We start from the raw sequence: 14,710 nt of genomic DNA, 5'->3' as shown, positions 1-14,710 counted from the left end.
AGAAATGTTGTGCTAGTGCGCAGCTGACCATAACAGACTGTTGCTGGAAAGGTTATTATTACATAAATGTTCTTTGTTCTGTTCCAGATTCTACCCTCTCCTTCTCAACTGTAATGGCTACTAGCACAAAGTCCATCCAGTGCATGCAATCACCCAGGTAAATAACAAATTACAAGTATGTTATTGGAGCACTATATATATAGTGATGTGGATCTGTCTGTTTTATGATATAGAAATATCATCTGTCTTTGATCGAAGCCATGAACTGGCAGATTGCAGGGAAGGAATCTGTAAATAATTTCTGACTTTCTTAGCTCTTAAGTTTCAACAGTCATCTGTGCCTTTCTGAAGATTTCTTACACACTGTAAGCAAAGTTCTACACTGTAGCATGTGTACCCAAGGGACCCAGGGCCTGATTCCCATGGAACCTACTTTTGATTTTTATACCTAGGTAAGAACAGAGATAGCAATGCAACTCTTCCATTTTTCTTGTAAAGCAAAATTAGAAGGCTGTAGCACAGCAATTAAAACATCCTTCTTGTGATTTCTTTTTATAGAGGTTACATCAATGTGTATTCTTGAAATGGCTGCTGTAATGAGCGGGATGATGGGATAGAGTGAACTCTCAGCAAGTTTGCGGGTGATAGCAAATTGGGGGGAGCGGTTGGTACACAGGAGGGCAGGGCTGTTACTCAGATGGATCTAGTCAGGCTGGAAAAATGAGCTATCAGGGACATCATGAAGCTCAGAAAATGCAGAGCCCTGTATGTGGGCTGGCATAACCCCATGCAACAGGACAGGTTGGAAACTGTCTAGAGAACAGCTTCACAGAAAAGGATCTCAGGGTCATGGTGGACAAGTTGAACATGAGTCAACAGTGTGCCCCTGCAGCAAGTGTGTCCAGCTGCATACTGGGCTGAGTATAGCCAGTGGCTTTGGAGGGAAATGATTCTTCCCCTCAATTTTGGTTTCTGTGACATCTGGAGTGCTGTCTGTAGCTTTGGACCCCTAGTAGAAGACGGATGTTGACATACTAAAGCAAGGCTCGTGAAGGTCACTAAGCTGCTTGGGGGCTGCAGTTCACAACGTGCCAAGGAGAATCTGACAGAACTACATTTGCTCAGCATTAAAGATGATGATGTTGAGGAGAGTTGGTATTGTTGTCTAATTAGCTACCTAATAGAGGGAGTAGAGAAGGAGGGTGTAGAGCTTGGTGCTTCCCAGAGGTACACAAGAGGCAAATGGGCACAAGTTCCAACATGGGAAATTCAACATAGGGAAATACATATTCCTTTTATATATGTGTATATATGTATGTATGTATGTATATAAAAGGGTGGTCACATACCAGAACAGCTTACCCAGAGAGGCTGTGGTAACTCAGTCCTTTAAAATATTCATAACTGGACTACACATGGCCTCAAGCAATGTGCTTTCATGGGGCCTGCCTTGAGCAGAAAGTAACGCTGCAGACTTGCAGAACTCCCTGACCACTTATGTGTTTCTATGGATTGTGATCTGATAGCAGGTAGCTTCAAACCGACAGTTCCACCTTGCAGGGAAAGAGACTCTAATAACAATTTTCTTTTTGCCTAAATGTTTTCATGAAACTATGCCCTGCAGGCAGGGAAGGCAGTACGTCTGTTCTACTGCAATAATAAATTAATTGATAATTATTTCTGTATGTATCACCAACTAAGCTATGCAAATGCACAGGGGGAATAATATGTACTGAATTCGAGGAAAGCTGAGACTTTTGTCTACTTTTATTATCTAGACTGCTTTGTCATAAACAGAAACAATGTTCTTTTCATAAAGAACTACTTTCCTGCCATTTTAATTCACTATTCTGAAATTTCATTTCCGTGCATTTGTCCTCATCCAAATATTCCTCCAGTTCTGTTATATTTTTACTGAGATGTGGGGAAACTGCAGAACTGTAAGCAGTACTAAAGATGAAGGTAGACTTTAGACTAACAGAGACTGTGTAGACTATTCCACTGAGAGGGCTGAGACAAAAATATACTTATTATCATTTTGTGCAACCCTTTTCTTTTTACCTCTTCATTACATCTCATTAAGTGCTGTAAATTGCTTAAAAATTAAGTGCATATTTTTGTCTCATCTATTTTTTCTTCCATCTTTTGTTATATTACTCTCCATCCCGTCAGTGGTGTAACACCCTACTAGGCTGCTTGTATTACAACTATTACAACTTTCTTTATGATCTTTCTGTTCATGATGTCTGCTTTCTCATCTGTCAATAATTTTATGGCAATTGGACACTTGGGAGAGGACAAAAAACCTAAGTTGTGTGTCCATCAAAGGAAAGGTGAGGACAAAGTACCCCTTGTCTGCTCCAGGCTAATCATCCAATGAGCTATCTTTAACTTGTTTAAATGCCATCCAGACTCCTTTGGGAACTGGGAAGTTACTGAATGTATGATTGGGAGACAAGAAAAATGGAAGTACTGAGGAGGGATGTGGGTTGCTGGGAATAGCCAGAGAACTTCTTATGAGTAGGAAAAAAGTGAAAACTATAAAACTGGGATGTTAAGATACATGGGTTCAAAAAGGCAACGCAGCTCAATAGTGTTGATAAATTCAAGAGTCACCTGTCAAACAGGCTTGGATTTCTTTCTTTCCCATTGGATCATTTCCTACCTTTACTGCATTTTCAGTGTGGGTGGGTGGAACAAGGAGTAAATGAAACAGAGAACCGCCAGCTCCATGACCGTGATTTTCTACACCTCAAGTAAATCAGATTCTTCTGAACTAGCCAAGAATTGGAACAGTCATTTGCTGAGGATTATGCATAGAATGGAAGTGCCCAACATGCAGGTCAGCATTCAGTAAAACATCTGTTTAGCTGCTATTGTTTAGCCACTAGTTGCTATTTTGATTTCCCAGGGAGAAGCTAGGATTCTAATCTCAGTAGAAAGTACAAGTTTAAGTACATTCTCTAATCTGTGTCATGCTGACAAACATATTATGTGAGTTTTCTATGAAGGCCTGTTTACCACTGTATTTGTACAGCAACAAATGCCATGGGTACTTTATAATGTGAACAATTTAGAACAACTTATGTAACCTGTAATTATAAAGACGTAAACTTATGCTTCTTCATAGTGTCAATTACTGGATTAAGAATATTTTTTTTCCTAAAACTAAGAAAGAGTTTTTATGATTCTATAGGCTGCATATTCCCTTAAAAGTGACCAGTTATGGGTAAGATAAGACATGTTCAAGACATTTGTGAGCGAGAGACTTCTTATAGGCTCACTGTCAGGAAGTGCTAAGAGAACAGTTGAGTCTGAAGGTTGCAGTTGCAGTGGAGTCCCAATACCCTATAAATACGACAGTGTTCAAGCAAGATGATGATACCTAGCTCTTACAGAGTTCACTGAATCTTCAAAGAGATGTAGATATGTTGCATAATTTAATTTCCATTGTCCAAACTGAAAAATAGGACACCAATGGTTTTGGCAATCTTAAGCCTTGGTTATTGTTTTTGTTTTCATTTTAATATAAGGAATATGACCTGAACCAAATACTTCACTTAACTTCCTTAGTTTACAATACAACAAATTCCTAATTGCAATGCTGTATTTACTAAATTTAATAGAAAACAAATGTGAAAAACTCGTCTGCAGGTCCTGTAATCTTAAGGCTCATATCATCCTAAGCACACAGAGAGACTGTATGCTTTAAAATGGCATGTATGAAAAATCTTATGTAGAAAGGAAAAAGTTTTAACTTCATGTTGAGATGCTATCATCAAATGCCATGGAACTACCCCATGCGTACTAGCAGTGATTGAACTGTCATTCTCTTTGCATTTGCTATAAGGGGCTGTGCTATATTGAGTGTAATAGGCCTTGCTAACTGGCATCAGGATGTGCAAGACAGCATGAGAAAGCAAGGGAGCAAGGGATTAAAGGTGTGAATCTTGCTAAATGGATTTACTTCTTTAAAGCACTGATCCTAAAGCATATATAGCATCAAGTCATAGGTGATATCGAGCAGTCAAAAGGAGTTTGGTAACATAGCATTTCATTCCTCTAAGACTTCCTCGTTTAGGATGTATGCTGTAGCTTTCACTGATTAGTCCTTCAAAGCCTGGAGAAATAAACAGCCATAAAACTTAGCACATTCTAATTGTATTAATTGTTGTTTCGATTATTTTAATGCAGATATTTTCTGTCAAACTCTGTTGAACAAGTAGAAATTTTGTCTAGATTTATTTTGTGACTATGATACCCCAAAATAGGGTGTTATGGTGCTGGATATTGGCATCATTTTTTGTTTGCAGATTATCATTTAAAATATAAAATTTCTTATATTTTATGCTTTAACTTTACAGAGCAGAACAGTACTGCATACAGGGAGTACTCTGAATTTTGTGTGATCTGCAAGGCTGCATTTCTTAACCTCAATGCTGATTTGATATTGCTTTGAGAATCCTAACCTTTTTAATTTTCTAGTTCTGTTTGGAATTCTTTAACGCCACATTAATGTTTTAATGTTATTCTGTTTATTTCCTCCCTCAGAAAGAAGAAAAGCTAAACCCTTATTAGTTTATGCTCCATGTAATCCCTAGGAAGGATTTGCCAGGAACGGATAATCTTTGCTTGATTCCAAGTCTTATTTAGATTGGAGGGTCAAGGGGAGACGTACCCCAACTTAATTATATAGCAATTCTAATTCATGTTTATTCTGTAGAATACCTTGCAGAGTTTTTGTTTTGATTTTTTTTCTGATAGCCACCAATATAAAAAGCACTGATTTTTCCGATAGCCACCAAAGAAAATAACTGTATTTATTAAATAAAAAAAAAGTCAGTACTGTACATCACTGTTTCAAACATATAGATGTTCTCAAGTAACTGTGTGTTGAGATACTAAAGGGTCATTTTCTCACTTTCAGTAAGGTAGTGTTTTTTATTTTTGAATTTATGTTGAAGCAGTGAATAATTTGCCTATGGATATGTGGAAACATTTTGCTTTATGCATGCAGTGAAGTAGACTTAAAATGTAACGCAAAGTGGTTAATTATCTGTAATATCATCCCTGATCCTAGGGAAGGGAATGCATCTTCCTTTGGCCAGAAATAAAACAAACATTAAACAACTGCTTTTATATAAAGAAATAAATATTTTTAATTGTAGCACATATATTGTATCCCCCCAACCCCCTTCATTTTTCTGTAATCTGCGTACCTAGCTGATTACCCCACAACTGGGAGAACTGGTATTAGGTGGGTGCCTTTATGATCATTATGACTGCAGGCTGAAAGGAAGAGGAGGAGCTGCAGGAGCCCTAATTTTACTTGAAATACTGGACTTAGGAAACCATGTGAAAACACCAGGCAGTATGATTCCTTCAAGAAGGGTCACCAGCAACACAAGAAGTGTGACTACTTATTGGTAAGCTGCTTGTTTCTTTCTTTCTTTCTTTCTTTCTTTCTTTCTTTCTTTCTTTCTTTCTTTCTTTCTTTCTTTCTTTCTTTCTTTCTTTCTTTCTTTCTTTCTTTCTTTCTTTCTTTCTTTCTTTCTTTCTTTCTTTCTTTCTTTCTTTCTTTCTTTCTTTCTTTCTTTCTTTCTTTCTGTACTTTGATGTTTTATCTCAATAAATCATCATTTAGATTTGACCTCTGCCCACCTCCTTCTTCAGCTTCTTAAGTCACTTGTGATTTATTCAAAGAGTTGACATTCAGATCATCTCATCTGACTTGTATGCCATAGCTCCTGAAATTTCTTGTACCAGCCCAAGTAATTTATTTGAGCAAGGCATATTTCCTATCTGCCTGAAGCATATAATTAAATTTGGAGTCACACAAATTTAGAAGATAAGGGACATCCTGTTCTGTTAACAGAACCCTTTGGTAAATCGGTAACATGTTTTTAGTAAAAATAAAATCTAATCAACACAATCATTTTTTCTCTTCAAGAAGAAAATTTATATTCATTATTTATTCATTAAAATATTTATTAAAATAATTTGGGAGAGCCTTTGAGAAGGGGAAGGAATGGCAGTAAGTTCAATACTAAAACATTTCAACTGACAGGCAGAAAAACTCTGGTATTGAAAACATACAAATAAAGCATATGCAGTATGTACTACAGGTTAGGTTCTGTTCTCAGTTAAAACAGTTAATTCCTATTATCTCTAAAACATAAAGAAAAATGTATAAAAACAAACAAACAGAAAAAACCACCACTAAAGAACAACAACAAAAAAGGGAACTAAAAAAAAAAAAAAGAAAAAAAGAAACAAAACACCAAAAACAACCAACCGAAAAAAACCACAATAGCTATCTAGTACCTGAAATTCAACAGTTTAAAGAAATATTTTTTTTATTTAAATCCCTGCAACCACTGTGTAGGTTTAAATGCTAGCAGCTCAATTTTACAAATTTCAGTAATGAGACACAGAACAACGGAAGCCCCATGCAAAGTAAGGTGAAGAGAAGAAAAACTTAGAAAAGCTTAGCTCATTGTCTTATTTTTAGTGCTTTGAAGTGGGCTAGTGCTGCTTATTCTATCATGATAATAATGTACTCTTAAAGAGACTGTATCAAAGCTGACGTGCCTAAAAAATATATGTATCAAAAAAACTCAGATGGTAGGCAACATTGCCTTTTAAAATAGCTTCTAACAATGACTTAGCGTAATTATATATGCTCCAGACTGAGGTTTGGAAGAATGTTAACTCTCCTGTCAATTTAAAACCTTCTTACGTATACAACCCATGGGTGGGGTGCTACATTTTAGAATAGAGCATTTCACTTAAATGAAAAAAATAAAAAAATAAAAAAAAATCTAGTGTTTGTTTTGTTTAGGTCTTATAGCATATAAACTCAAATTTCATGGAAGCACATGTGGTTATAAAGCCTCTTTTGAGTTCCTACCACAGAGTAAAAGAGTACAAGAAAAATGAGGAAAAAAAAAAGATTAGCAAAAAGGTATGAGAAAGCAACTTCTATGACTTCATATCCTGCCTTGCTGGGCACACAGTCCCTAGATGGACTCACGTTGTTGTCAGAGGTTGTGCTGCTCCATCAGGGCCATTATTTTTAATGGACACTGTACACTGCCCATTCACCTGGATTCTCTTCTGTACTGCAAAATGAGAACTCTGAAATTAAATATATTATGTCAGTTAATTCTCATATGACTCTTCTCACTTCTGAAATTGTGTATATTTAGGAGTAATGTGTGTATACCTATATGCTTAATGATATGGCTTGCAGCAGAGGAAAAAAAAAAAAAAAACTGTACTGGCTTGAATACCAAAATGCCGGACTGAGGGACGAAATTATTTTTAAAGAAAATATTATATCTTTATATAAAAAGATATATATTTGAATAAAAAATAGCTTTAGGGGTTCCACGGCAGCATTCATTCTTATGCTTTTCTACTTTGAGGATATGAGTTCCTTAAAATGGTAATCTTTCTAGTTTAACAAACAAGAATTGAAATACTGTTTTAAATATTTCTCTTTGATAGGCTTTCAGTTATGAAGTATTCTGCATTTTTTCTAGTTGAACCAAATAGTCTACCTTTTCTCCCTAGAAGAAAGAGGTGAAAGAAAATTATTATACAAGTTTCTAATATCTAGTTTCTACACTTAAACATTCCAGTTGCTGGCCAGAACACTTAGCAAAATGAGTATTGGTGTCTGATGCTGATCTACACGTTGCCAAATTTTTCCAGTATCAGTTTATGTCCTTTCAATGCATAGCACTTCTTATTAGTAATTTCTGCATTTTTTTGAAATTACTATATTTATCCTTGTATTTTAATGTTTTTTGTTCAAGAAAGATCAAAAATTGAAATGAAAATTGCCAGGAAGGAATAAAGGGTGAATCCTACAAGTAAATTTTATCTGGGAAGTGTGTGCATGTTTTGTGAGAGGTTACAGACTTTTTCTCTCTCCTTCACTCTAGAAAAGCTGTATTTTAAACCCTGTATTTCAGTAACAATGGTAAGGGAAAAATAGAAACATCTCATCAGCTTGATGCCCAGCAATATAAAAACAGAAATAAGCTAGATCAAAGATACCAGCTAAGTTCATTCTCCTTTGTTATTTTCTGTTAAAAAGTATTTTCTCTGAAAGAATCTAGTCAAATCTGGCCCCTCCTTATTTAAAGTTGTATTTAAATTCAGCTTTTTAGTGTATAATTGCTACTTTTGCAAAGCAGCTTTTGTTTCATTATGTTTTAGGTGACATGATGAAAAGCAAAATCATTGTAATAATGTACTCTAACATGAGGTGGAGTGACATAAAGCAAAAAATAAACACTACCGCTCAGGACTTGAAATATGTCAGTGGCAAAACTGAAGAATTCCTTACATATGTTATACTCAGCTTGAGAATACTTTGCCATTTTTACTAGTGCTTATATCCTGAGTCTTGGATGACTTCTTGACCTTTTGGAATAATACTGACAGCTAAGATCAGCTGATGAATAATTGCTTATATCTATAACTAGGCATTATGGTGGTTGGTTCTCTGTGTGAAGGGTCTGAGCTTCCTCTGAAGTAAAAAGACAAAGTTAGGGATTCACAAGAGCCAATGTACTGTTGGGGGACTCCCTGTTTTTGCCAAGTAGATATGATTAAGAGAGGCGGAGAGGTGTAGCATTTAGCCACTTTGACCTAAGCCTGCGGGGAGCAGACAGTTACAATGTGTTAATAGCTTTCAGGATATGAGAGAGACAGTTTAGAATCTTTGAAGATACTTATCCTACTTAACTCACCTATGAAAAGGATAATCTGATTGCCAGCCCTAAAGAAGTTTTAAGCAACTGTTCCCTCTACTCTTTCCGTTGAAATTGTGAGAAGAATGAGATTTTCTTATTCAGAGACAGAAAGATGTGCCAGCAACAGTTGAGCTTGTGATTAGGATACCTTACTGCAAAAAAGAGAAAATCTGTCCTGATACCTGCTTGTTTTAATGCAAAGGTGCCCTACAAAACTCACAGGGATTGCTTTTTAGCAGGAATGATCGAATTGGTAAAGTATGTGTCCATGCTAGCATTTTAGTTTGGCTCAGAAGTAAGCCATTGATTGCCACTATTTGGTGTGCTTTGGGTCGCTGTGTAGTCATCTGTTATTATGGTAGGGCCCCCTCTGTGGATGGGGGTGTTCTTCAGTTCTGGTTGTGTTCTTTCCTGAACAAACTTAACCTCTGGGTTAGATTACAAACCACTGGTTTCACCTCCTCCATCTTCTTTATGGGCAGATTTAAACTGCATATATAAGCTGTGATAGAAAAAGAGATCAATTCACTTTAGCCATAATCCATCTTTTCAGTTACGTTAGAATTCTCTAGGATTAAACATATGTTCTTCTTATCTTCCAAGTATAAAGCCAAGCAAATAAGGACAGGACCATGGAGGTGGAAATCAAGATACTGAATCTAACAAAAACACGTAGCTCCAAAGTACAGCTAGAATGTGTATTACTCCTCAAATAAAACACTTATAGAATATCCAGAGTTGGAAGGGACCCATAAGGATCATCAAGATCTAAACTTGAGATAGATTCACGCTAACAGCGGATGCAATGACGTTCTCTTTCTCTCAAAGGAAGTAATCTACATGCCTTACATTATTAATCAGCACAGCCATAGTTAAAGAAAAGGATAAAATTAAAATCAGATGTAAACAGCTGAAGCTCATGATAATGAGTTAGCCAGTTACAACAGTGATGTAAATATCATATTACCAAGCAGGCCAGAAACTGTGTGTATTTTCCTCAGTTTAACCTCCAATGCCTGTTTGTAATGTAGAAATGAATAAAACAACGGTATAGAAAAAATGGAATATAATGAAATAATCCAATAAATTAAATGGGCATATATTGCTACATTTAAACCTTCTTAACCACAAAAAATAATAAGAAAAATTGTAGGATTTTTTTTATTTTTTTTTATTTTTTTTTGAAAATGTAATGAAACATGTAAACATTGAAAACTTTAAAGCTACTCGGAAAGAAGAGAGTTGACAGATTAATAACTTCATGATGTGCTTTTCTTGTATCCTTAAAGTACCTTTATATGTATATATATCTATATAGATAGATAGATATAGACATCCTTTTTCAAGATATATTAGGCACCGTCAGTGATTGTCCTTAAATCCCTGGACATGGAGAGGTGCTGTGAGAACTGCCCACAGAACTGTCCCAACTCCTGACTTTTCCCAACCCTAGTCAAAATTCTGTAACCAGCTAGAATAGATCAGTTATTATTAAACCAAGAATTGAAACAATATATATATTATTCCTATTGGAATATAGCCTTTATGTCCAGACAGATACATTTTTTGTGATCAAAAGAGAGTTTGTGAGTTTGCAAGTCCCTTATGAAAATGGTAAAGCACCTCAAAAGATTTAAAAGTCTTGAGTGCATGCAGCATTAAGGCTCAGTAAACAGGAAAACTGAAGTTAAACTACTGAGACCTTATAGAGCAGAACTGTTTGTTTCAGAGTCTCAAATTTATTTCCTCTTTAGTATTTCTGGTATGAATTAATACAAAATGCCCTGCATATTCATTTTCATTTTTAAATCACGTTTTCAAAACCGTGTGGCATTTAAATTTTCTAGTCCAGCTACCAGCTACAAGTTTTACTCTTTTTTTTTTTTTTTTTTTTTTTTTTTTTTTTTTTTACATACTCTGGACAACTAACATTTAGGAAGGATATCTTAGCTAAGAACCTTGACTATAATGATATAATGATGTAAAAAATAAAAATTCAACCAATGCATTTTCAGGACAGCATGCTTTTGAGTAGTTGCTTGTTCATCTCAAGTGACTTTCAGGTATGGCTTGATGTGGTTCCAGTTTTGTCACTCTTCCTGTTGAAATGTGTGACAACATCAGGAAATGGTCTAACCTGTAGTAGCATACCCTGACAAGCACTTATTTTTCTTGTTCCTTCCCCTGCCAGCCTGAGGTGATACACTCTGATTGTTTTCAAACATGCAAAGAGAGAGAGGCCTGAGTAAGCCTTAGGTACATTATGGAGCTAACTGGGGAAAAAGAAAGCTTAAATCCATCTCCCTCTCATTTATGGAGACACCTACCAGTTATCATCCTTATTATTCCTCAGAAAAGTTTAAAAGCAGGGACTGGCACTCTTTCTTTCCTGGCTAAAAGAAGACCTCTAGCTGATCACCCATCCTGGCAAAGGGTTACCCTTCTTCTTCTTACCCTCATCAGACCCGCCATCCACACCTTTGTCGTGCTGCAGCATGTTTCACTCAAGATTATTGTCATGGGCTGGTTGGAGGCCTCCAGCTAATGCTCACAGTGGTGGCTGGCATTAATGTCAGCTAGCCTTGTGCAAGACAGGGGTCTTCTGCATGCTATAATATTACACTGAAATTGTTGGGTTTTCTTAATTCAAGAAGTCATTTCTAATTCTGAACCTTTCAACCTGCAGGAATTCCTTTTGTTCTAGCTCTGCTTATGACACCTGCTATCGGTTTGTAGATACCAGCACCCCAGGAACCCTGGAGTGGGACTTATGCCCTCTGCTGGTCAATTGGTCCTCACAATGCTGCTGGAGCAGGCAATCCGTTCTCCTTAGGCTCAGTAAAAGCTGTATACTGCTACAGAGTGACTGTTTATTAGTTTTTAATTCTGCCGCAGATTAACACTGAGACACTGAAACTAACACGGGATACTCTCCGCTGCATACTAATACTTCAGTTTAATGTAAAATATGACAAGGATTTCTACTTTAATTCCTAGACACAAAAAAAATGTAGATGTCTTGCTTGCTTAAACATTCTAAATGTTCTACTCAGCAAGGAGTTTTAAATTAATTTAAAAAATGCTAAGTTTTTTCCTAAGGAAATAAAAAACGTTCACAACTAACATCAGGCTCATATAACAAAATTTGCAGTTTCACTTGCTGTTCTTCAAATACTCAGCTGCCCCTCTGCCACCCAGAGCTGCTCAGTGATAGCAGAAATCATTTCTCTGTTAGGGTATTATCAATTCCTTTACTTTTTGCATACAGTAAGTAATTATTTATGGTTACAGAGAGAGTCATAAGCACAACTTGGCAACATAACGTGTGTAGGAAGATCTTGTTATGCTGTTTAGCTCAAGTCTAAGAGTAACTGAATAAGGATATATAAATGTTTTAAGAAAGAATAAACAAGAAAGTTAAAAAAACACACACACACACAAACACCAAAACCTTTTTATTTCTACAGAGATTAGTTAAGTATTGTCTAGTACAGAATATTCTGCTCTCATGTGACTTAACTTAAAAATTCATCTTATTTTCAGGGGTCAAGCCTGTATTCTGACCACTAACTGTGAAGTGACAGTATACTATATCATCAGCATTTGTAAAGGAAAAGATCTTGCTGTGTCAGTAATGCAGTCAGTTAGGTTACTCAACAGTGTGGCATGCACATGACAGAACAGATAAAATGCCACAGAGTATGACTTGCATGCCATACTCAGTATTTTTCCATGGGGGTATAAAGGATTCATTAATTCATTGGTATTCATTAATACCAATAAATAAATAAAAACCTAATATTTTCAATACCTTAGGTGGGAGTCCTCCTCCATATGCTGTCCAGCTACAAGAATGCGCACTAGGTCTTCCTATTTTGCTCAAAGCACTTTTCACTCATTTCTGTGTATCCTAAGGAAAACATCAAGATACCCCCCAAAAAAAACAAAAAACCAAAACAAACAAACAAAAAAAACACAGGTATAAAAAATACCAACTGCAAATTGACTTATAGAATGGATTACATTAACCAGATTATTTAAAATAAAGGACATTATTTTTAAGGTTCGTCTTCTCATAAAGATTTAATATGGCTTAACTGTTACTATCTGAGTAATTCAGGCCAACACTTCTGAGCATGCCTTTCATGGAAGGAATCCTGTATTTCATCCTGTTGTTTTATGTTGAGCTCTACCTTGGAGAATTATTTATAGAATTTATATATACTTTTTTTTTTTTTTTTGGTGAATACTTCCTTTCATAGTTGCTAAAGCACATATTTATGCCTGACCCAAACTGGCTGTTTGTACAGAAGTTAAAAAAAAAAAAAAAAAGTTTTTTTAAAAAAAAACTTTTTTGAAATTTCCTGTTTTAATTATTCAGGAAATTTCTTTTTCTTCCCAAAATACATGTGGAAATGGAATAGCCATATATTTGCAAACCACTGCTTATGGAAAGAGCACAATGTCACCATGCATATGTATGATGGAATTCTGTGTCTGGAAAAGAAAATCAAGGCCTCTTTCAAAACGACAAAACCAAAATAGTTTAAGGGAATACATTTCCTGGAATTATCTCTACACATAAATAACTTATTTACATTAGAAATTTCTATGAACTGAAATCCTAATGTCAGAAAATGTTCAATGATAAGAACTCAAGATGCTGCAGAAAATGCAATGCACTGAAAAAACAAGTTACTTGTCTTACAATCATCTGATGCTGCTATTCATAGCTAAGTAACTCTCCTGATTAGTGAACGCAAAGATGGGCTCCAGAGCATTTACTTTTTAACATTTGAATTATAAAAATAAGACTGTTCTTTTGTTTCCTCTCAGAAAATAATTTGTGGATTTCAAGGGAAGTCCCTTTGCCTGGTTTGTTTTATAAGTTTATTGGGGAAAAAATACTAAGAAAATCTGACCATACTTCTGGTAGTCAGCTGCATAAATGACTTAATTTCTACTAAGTCCCAACTCTTTATTAGCTCAAAATATCACTTAAACCAGAAAGGGAACTACTCAATCATAGATGTTAGGTTATTATAACATTACAAGTTATAACTTAGATTAGTGACAAGGAACATATCTACTTGTATTAAAGTGGTGAAAAGGAGAGTACGTGCGTTCTTCTGGTCTACTAACTACTACTAAAAATCTACAATTACACATTTTTCAGGCTGTAGATTGGTTCTTGGTCAGTCTTATAAAAGCAACTAAAATATGCACTTCTGAGTAACAATTCTACTACAGTGGTTAGGAACAATCAAAGAATAACAATTTTCTCCAAAGCGCAAAAAAGCTCTATAACTTCCAGCTACATTGAGTTTTTCCTCTTTGTCAAATAATTAACCTAGATTGTTTGTTCAAAATCATCAGTACATAAAGCGATGAAACATCTCTTTTAACAGGTTTTAAGATGACAAAAGATTAATTCTCCAAGAAAGCAACTCCAAGATTTTCTAGCTGACTTTAGTGATGTTCCAGCAAGGTACAAGGGTCTTTCCTTCTTGATACAGAAATGCAGTGTTTCCAAATTCCTTTTAAAGGGTATTTAATCTCTCTCTCTCTCCTGGAATAATTCTCTCATAAGCAACAATAACCAGGTTCCATGTCCACATGTCAGTATAACTACATAAGCAGTTGAAATTGTCAAAAAATAATTAGTCTGGTAAGTTTATGTAGGCTTCCACAAAGAGTAATTTAAAGTGAAAGATAATCAGGTTATGTAACAGGAGTAATTATCACTTGTTAACCTGTGACAATAAGTCAGTTCAAGATGGTTGAAGTGTAACTACTATTCTGTTCCTCTGAGTTACTATACCATAAAATCAATTTAAACAAATGAAAATAATTATGTTATCTACTTCCAATTTATATAAAAGCAAAATATATTATTTCCTCAAAAGCTTGGTTTTGGGTCAATACCTTGCCACATTCTCCTGATA

This window comes from Aythya fuligula, chromosome 15, assembly GCF_009819795.1.
Source record: "Aythya fuligula isolate bAytFul2 chromosome 15, bAytFul2.pri, whole genome shotgun sequence".
Classification (NCBI taxonomy): Eukaryota; Metazoa; Chordata; class Aves; order Anseriformes; family Anatidae; genus Aythya; species Aythya fuligula.
Note: the sequence above shows the minus strand (reverse complement) of the source record.